The sequence below is a fragment of the Chiloscyllium plagiosum genome, chromosome 39 (genome assembly GCF_004010195.1).
Source record: "Chiloscyllium plagiosum isolate BGI_BamShark_2017 chromosome 39, ASM401019v2, whole genome shotgun sequence".
Classification (NCBI taxonomy): domain Eukaryota; kingdom Metazoa; phylum Chordata; class Chondrichthyes; order Orectolobiformes; family Hemiscylliidae; genus Chiloscyllium; species Chiloscyllium plagiosum.
Window position 1 is genome coordinate 5,128,182 of NC_057748.1, and position 7,579 is coordinate 5,135,760.

At 44.3% G+C, this 7,579-nt stretch overlaps 1 long non-coding RNA gene across 1 annotated transcript in view; it reads left to right on the top strand.

Moving 5' to 3' along the window:
- The window catches only part of LOC122542167, a 14,088-nt gene that overhangs the window by 1,405 nt on the left and 5,104 nt on the right, over window positions 1-7,579 (top strand). The window contains exon 3 of the long non-coding RNA XR_006309749.1: window positions 7,095-7,227. This is a non-coding gene — a long non-coding RNA (uncharacterized LOC122542167). The remainder of the gene's footprint in view (window positions 1-7,094; window positions 7,228-7,579) is intronic.

Genomic DNA, 7,579 nt, shown 5'->3' on the forward strand with positions numbered 1-7,579 from the left:
GGGGAATATATCCCTGGTGGTGGGGTCTGTCGGAAGGCGGAGAGGGGTGGGGCGGGAAATATATCCCTGGTGGTGGGGTCTGTTTGGAGGTGGCGGAAATGTCGGCGGATGATTTGGTTTATGCGAAGGTTGGTAGGGTGGAAGGTGAAGCCTTCTGCCCATCGAGCAGTGTGAAGCCAGGAATAAAATGGCAATGAAGGATAAACTCACCTGGCACTACTTGGCCATATTCTCCCTTTCCAGATAACAACCCCATTCCCTTTTGAATGCCTCGACTGAAGCTGTGTCCACCCACTCTCTGGCGGCAGAAATAAAAAATGCGTTCATGATAATTTACCAAAAATCTGAAATCATTCTGACAGATTGAAAAACAGCAAATGTGACAGCATTGTTTAAAAAAGGAGGTAGACAAAATGGATAACTGTAGTGTGGGCAATGCCTGAATCTGTAATCAGTAAAGAAATAGTGAGACAGAGTCACAGAGATGTACAGCATGGAAACGGACCCTTTGGTCCAACCCGTCCATACCAACCAGATATCCCAACCCAATCTAGTCCCACCTGCCAGCACCTGGCCCATATCCCTCCAAACCCTTCCTATTCATATACCCATCCAGATGCCTTTTAAATGTTGCAATTGTACCAGCCTCCACCACTTCCTCTGGCAGCTCATTCCATACACGTATCACCCTCTGCGTGAAAACGTTGCCCCTTAGGTCTCTTTTATATCTTTCCCCTCTCACCCTAAACCTATACCCTCTAGCTCAACCCCAGGGAAAAGACTTTGTCTATTTATCCGATCCATGCCCCTCATAATTTTGTAAATCTCTATAAGGTCACCCTTCAGCCTTCGACGCTCAAGGGAAAACAGCTCCAGCCTGTTCAGCCTTCCTGTAGCTCAGATTCTCCAACCCTGGCAACATCCTTGTAAATCTTTTCTGAACCCTTTCAAGTTTCACAGCATCTTTCCAACAGGAAGGAGACCAGAATTGCACGCAATATTCCAACAGTGGCCTAATCAATGTCTTGTACAGCCGCAACATGACCTCCCAACTCCTGTACTCAATACTCTGACCAATAAAGGAAAGCATACCAAATGCCTTCTTCACTATCCTATCTACCTGCAACTCCACTTTCAAGGAGCTATGAACCTGCACACCACTTCAGAAATTGTCCCACAGGTTCATGAAAGGCAGATCACATTTAACTAATTTACTGGAAATCTCGGAGGACATTATGGGTGTGGTGGACGACGGGGAATTGGTGGATGTGGAGTATTTGGATTTCCAGAAGGCATTCGACAATGTGCCGCACAAAAGGCTGCTGCATTAGATAAAGATGCATGCGGTTATGGGTAATGTATTAGCATGGATAGAAGATATATGAACAGGAACGGTTCAGAGAGGTATGGGCCAGGTGCTGGCAAATGGGACTAGATTAGTTCAGGATATCTAGTTGGCATGGACAAGTTGGACCGAAGGGTCTGTTTCCATGCTATACATCTCTATGACTCTAAGATTGGTTAACTAACAGAAAGCAAAGAATGGGGATAAATAGATGTTTCTTTCTGATTGGCGTCAGTGGCAAGTGGTGTGCCTCAGTGATCAATATTGGGACTGCAATTGTTTGCTATTTACATAGATGATTAAGAGTTGGGGACCAAGTGTAGTGTGTCAAAGTTCGCAGATGACGCGAAGATGTGCGGTAAAGCAATGTGTGCAGAGGACACAAAGTCTGCAGGGAGATGTAGATAGGTTGAGTGGGCAAAGGTATGGACGATGAAGTGTAAATGTGAGGTATTCCATTTTGTTAGGAATAACCAATAACGCCAACTATTAGTTCAATGGTGAAAAATTGCAGCATGCTGCTGTTCAGAGGAACCTGGGTGTTATGCATAAATCACAAAAAGTTATTTTGCAGGTGCAGCAGATAATTAAGAAGACAAATGGAAAATTGTCCTTCATTCTTAGAGGGATGGAGTTTAAAAATAAGATAATGCTGGAGCTGTATAGAGTGCTGGTGAAGCCACAAGTGGAGTACTGTGTACAGTTTTGATCTTCTTTCTTAAGAAAGGATGTACGGAACTGGAGGGCATTCAGGGGGAGATTCACTAGGTTAATCCCAAAGCTGAGAGGGTCAGCTTAGGAGAGATTGAGTAGGCTGGGACTATACTCATAGGAATTTAGAAAAATGGGAGTGGGGGAATCTTATAGAAACATATAATACTATGAAGGGAGTAGATAAAATAGAAGCAAGGAGGTTGTTTCCACTGGTGGGTGAAACTGGAACTAGGGAGCATAGCTTCAAAATAAGGGGGAGCAAATTTAGGACTGAGTTGAGGAACTTCTTCAACCAAAGGGTTATGAATCTATGGAATTCCCTGTCCAGTGAAGCAGTTGAGACTACCTTGTTGAATGTTTTTAAGGCAAAGATAGATTTTTGAACAGTAAAGGAATTAAGGGTTTTGGTGAGTGGGTGGGTGAGTGGAGCTGAGTTCATGAAATGTTTAGCCATGATCTTACTGAATGGTGGAGCAGGCTCGACAGCCAGGTGGCCTACTCCTCCTGCTTATGTTCTGATGAGTACATTCTAAATCCTACAACCACTTGCTGTGTGAACACGCTTTTCTCATGTCTTGTTCCTGTTGCCAATTAGTCTAAATCTGTACATTGTAATTGTGCTTGCATCCACCACTTCCTCAGGAAGGTCATTCCACATGCAAAACATCATGTAAAAAATTTGCCTCGTCTTTTTTTTTAAAATCTTTCTTCTCGCATCTTAAAAATGTGCCCTCAAACTTAAAATTCTCCATCTTATCGAAAAGACAACTACCCTCAACTCTATCTAAATCTCTTGTTATTGAGTTTTGAGAAGATTTGTCGCTCAGGTTGAGGTTCTGAATGTAGGTTTGCTCACTGAGCTAGAAGGATCATTTACCGACTTTTCGTCACCATGCCAGGTAACATCTTCAGTGAGTCTTCAGACGAAGCACTGCTAACGTTTCCTCCTTTCTATTTGTGTTTGGGTTTCCTTGGGTTGGTTACATCATGTCCTGTGGTGATGTCATTTCTTATAGTGATATCATTTCCTGTTCCTTTTCTCAGGGGGTGGTAAATGGTGTCCAAATCAATGTCTTTGTTAATAGAGTTCTGGTTGGAATGCCATGCTTTGAGGAATTCTCGTGCGTGTCTCTGTTTGGCTTGTCCTAAGATGGATACGCATTCCCAATCGAAGTGGTGTTCTTCCTTATCTGTATGTAAAGATACTAGTAAGAGAAGGTCATGTCGTTTTGTGGCTAGTTAACGTTCATGTGTCCTGATGGCTAGTTTTCTGCCTGTTTGTCCAATGTAGTATTTGTTACAGTCCTTGCATGGTATTTTGTAAATGACATTAGTTTTGCTTGTTCTCTGTATAGGGTTTTTCAAGTTCATTAGCTGTTGTTTTAGTGCGTTGGTGGGTTTGTGGGCTTACTGGATGCCAAGGGGTCCGAGTAGTCTGGCAGTCATTTCAGAGATGTCTTTGACATAGGGGAGAGTGGCTAGGGTTTCTGGACATGTTTTGTCTGCTTTTTTGGGTTTGTTGCTACGATAACGGCAGACTGTGTTCATTGGGTACCCATTCTTTTTGGATACACGGGTATAGGTGATTTCCGCTGCTTTGCATAGTTGCTCTGTGCTGCAGTGTGTGTTAGCTCATTGAAATAATGTTCTGATGCAGCTTCGTTTGTGGGTGTTGGGATGATTGCTTCTGCAGTTCAGTATGTGGTCCGTATGTGTTGTTTTCCTGTAGACGCTGGGTTGAAGTTCCCATCGGATGTTCGCGCTACTGTGATATCTAGAAATGGCAGTTTGTTGTTGTTTTCCTCCTCTTTAGTAAATTTTATGCCAGTAAGAGTATTAATTGTTGTTTCATTTGTTTCATTTAGTGATGACAAAGGTGTCATCCATGTGCTGCCAGAGGAAGTGGTGGAGGCTGATACAACTGCAGCATTTAAAAAGCATCTGTATGGGTATATGAATAGGAAGGGTTGAGAGAGATATGGGCCAAGTGCTGGCAAATGGGACTAGATTAGGTTAGCATTTCTGGTTGGTATGGACGAGTTGGAATGAAGGGTCTGTTTCCATGCTGTACATCTCTATGACTCCATGGCAGCTGGATAAAGTGGTTAAGATGACATATGGTCTACTTGCCTTTATTAGTCAAGGCATAGATTTTAAGAGCAGGAAGATTATCCTGGGACTTCATGAAATATTGTTAGGAGACAGTATTCTGTGCGGTTCTGGAATCCACATTATAGGAGGGATGTGATAGCACTGGAGAGGATGCAGAGGAGATTTACTTGGATGTTGCTTTGGGGGCTGGACAGGTCTGGTTATGAAGAGAGATTGGACAGACTGGGGACTTGGTTGAATTATATAAAATTATGACAGGGGCATAGATCAGGTAGACAGGAAGAATCTTTAACCCTTGCTGGAGGGATCAGTGACTGGGAGCAGGAGGTTTAGAGGGAATGTGAGGAAAACCTTTTCCACTAAGAGGCTGGTGGGAATTTGGAACTCACTGCTTGGTGGGAGAACAGAAACTATTGTAACATTGAAGAAGTATTTAACCATGCATTGCCAAGGCATAAAAAGCTACAGGCCAAGTGTTAGAAAATGGGATGATGATAGTTAGATGGTTACTCTTGATTAATGCAGATGTAATGGGCAAAAGAGCAGTTTTCTGTGTAGAGCTCTATGATTCTATGACATACATCTACCAGCACTGAGGAAACCAATCAAAAGTCCTGCAAAATATTTATACACAACTAGGGGCCACATCAGTCCATGTGCTTATGCCCCCTGCTCTGGTTCAGTCCATCCCATCAGTTGGGGCTGCCTTAGTGGTCCCAGAGGACCATAAGGCTGCTGTCTTATTAGACAGAGAGATGACTGGTGGTAGTTTAGAACATAGAACATTACAGCGCAGTACAGGCCCTTTGGCCCTCGATGTTGCACCAACCTGTGAAACCAATCTGAAGCCCATCTAACCAACACTATTCCATTCTCGTCCATATGCCAATGCAATGACCATTTAAATGCCCTTAAAGTTGGCGAGTCGACTACTATTGCAGGCAGTGCATTCCATCCGTACTACTCTGAGTAAAGAAACTACCTCTGACATCTGTCCTATTTCTATCATCCCTCAATTTAAAGCTATGTCTCCTTGTGCTAGCCATCACCATCCAGGGAAAATGGCTCTCACTGTCCACCGTATCTAACCCTCCCATTATTTTATATGTCTCAATGAAGTCACCTCTCAACCTTCTTCTCTCTAACAAAAACAGCCTCAAGTCCCTCAGCCTTTTCTCATAAGACCTTCCCTCCATACCAGGCAAAAGGTGAGGACTGCAGATGCTGGAAATCAGAGTCTAGATTAGAGTGGTGTTGGAAACGTACAGGTCAGGCAGCATCTGAGGAGCAGGAAAAGCCCTTCCTGATGAAGGGCTTTTGCCCAAAACGTTGATTTTCCTGCTCCTCAGATACTGCCTGATCTGCAGTGCTTTTCCAGCACTACACTTCCCTCCATACCAAGCAACATCCAAGTAAATCTCCTCTGCACCCTTTCCCAAAGCTTCCACATTCTTCCTATAACGTGGTGACCAGAACTGCACGCAATTGTCCAAGTGCAGCCACAGCAAATTTTATACAGTTGCAGCAAGACCTCATGGTTCTGAAACTCAATCCCTCTACCAATGAAAGCTAACACACCTTATGCCTTCTTAACAATCCTATCAATCTGGGTGGCAACTTTCAAGGCTCTATGCACATGGACACAGAGAGCTTTCTGCTCATCTACACTACCAAGAACCTTACTATTAGCCTAATACTCTGCATTCCTGTTAACCCCTTCCAAAGTGAATCACATCATACTTTTCCACATTAAACTCCATTTGCTACCTCTCAGCCCAGCTCTGCAGTTTATCTATGTTCCTCTGTAATATCGTTTGGCACTATCCAAATCTACCGACCTTGGTGTCAATAGCAAATTTACTAATCCATCCTTCTATTCCCTCATCCAGGTCATTTATAAAAATGACAAACAGCCGTGGACCCAACACAGATCCTTGCAGTACACCACAAGTAACTGAACTTCAGGATGAATATTTTTCATCAACCATCACCCTGTCTTCTTTCAGGTAGCCAATTTCTGATCCAAATTGCTATATCACCCTCAATCCCATGCCTCCATATTTTGTGCAATAGCCTACTGTGGGGAACCTTATCAAACGCATTACTGAAATCCATGTACACCACATCAACCGCTTTACCCTCATCCACCTATTTGGTCACCTTCTCAAAGAACACAATCAGGTTTGTGAGGCACGACTTACCCTTCACAAAACCGTATTGACTATCCTAATCAACTTATTCCTTTCTAGAGGAATATAAATCCTATCTCTTATAACCCTTTCCAACAGTTTACCCAGAACCAAAGTAGGGCTCACTAGTCTATAATTACCAGGGCTATCCCTCCTCCTCTCCTTGGACAAGAGAGCAACATTTGCTATCCTCCAGTCTTCTGGCACTATTGCTGTAGCCAATCACAACATAAAGATCAAAGCCAAAGGCTCAGCAGTCCCCTCCTGGCTCTTCTTAGCTCTCTGTAGTCTTTCCTGGCTAACTTGTAACTCTCAAGTGCCCTAACGGAGCCTTCACATCTCATCCTAACATAAGCCTTCTTCGTGTGTGCGTGCGTGTGTCTGTGTGTGTGGTTAGGTTGAGAAGGTGGGACCTTCATACTGACTGCTGGGAGTATAGGAATCAAACCCACATTATTAGCATCAATCTGCATTGCAAGTCTACCCTGCCCCAATTAATATTTCTCTCAGATCCCACATGACTGAAGGTAAGAGGGGAAAATGTTTTCAGAGGGTGGTGCGAGTTTGGTATGAACTGCCACAGGAAGTGGTGGAGGATGGTACAACTACAGTGGAACCTCATTTGTCCAAATACCAATTATCCGAAAATCGGATTATCCAAAGAATATCTCGAGGTCCTGACAGAAACATTACAAAGACATGTGTCCAATACTGATTGCATCTTTTGCTTACAGTGACTAAAAGTGCTGCTGAGAACAGTCCTGGATTGATGGGAGTGCAGGCACCGTTTCTAAATGACTGGTCTCCCACCCCCTCTCTCTTTCTCTCCCCCCTGGGATTCTACACTTTCCCTGGAATTCTACACAGGTGTGTACCCTAAACCCTCCTTCCCCAGATAATCTCTTTAACATTGTCCTGTACAGGGCAAAGGTGGAACCTGTCAAAAAGTTGCAGTAAGACGTTTTGTGTGCGCGCTATTTGGAGACTCACCCCAAAAGGCAGCAGCAGTAGCAGTCTTCTTGCTGGTGTTCAGTCCAGCTGACCTGGAGAGGGGGGGGGGCAGATGGGCTGGGGGTGGTGTTGGACGAGGTGGGCGGTGTTGTTAGACGGAGGTTGGGGAGGGGATGGGCAGTGGGCGATGTTGGACGGAGCTGGTCGGACGGGCGGGGGGATGGTGTTGGACGGGGTTTGGGACGGACGGTGGGCGATGTTGGATGGG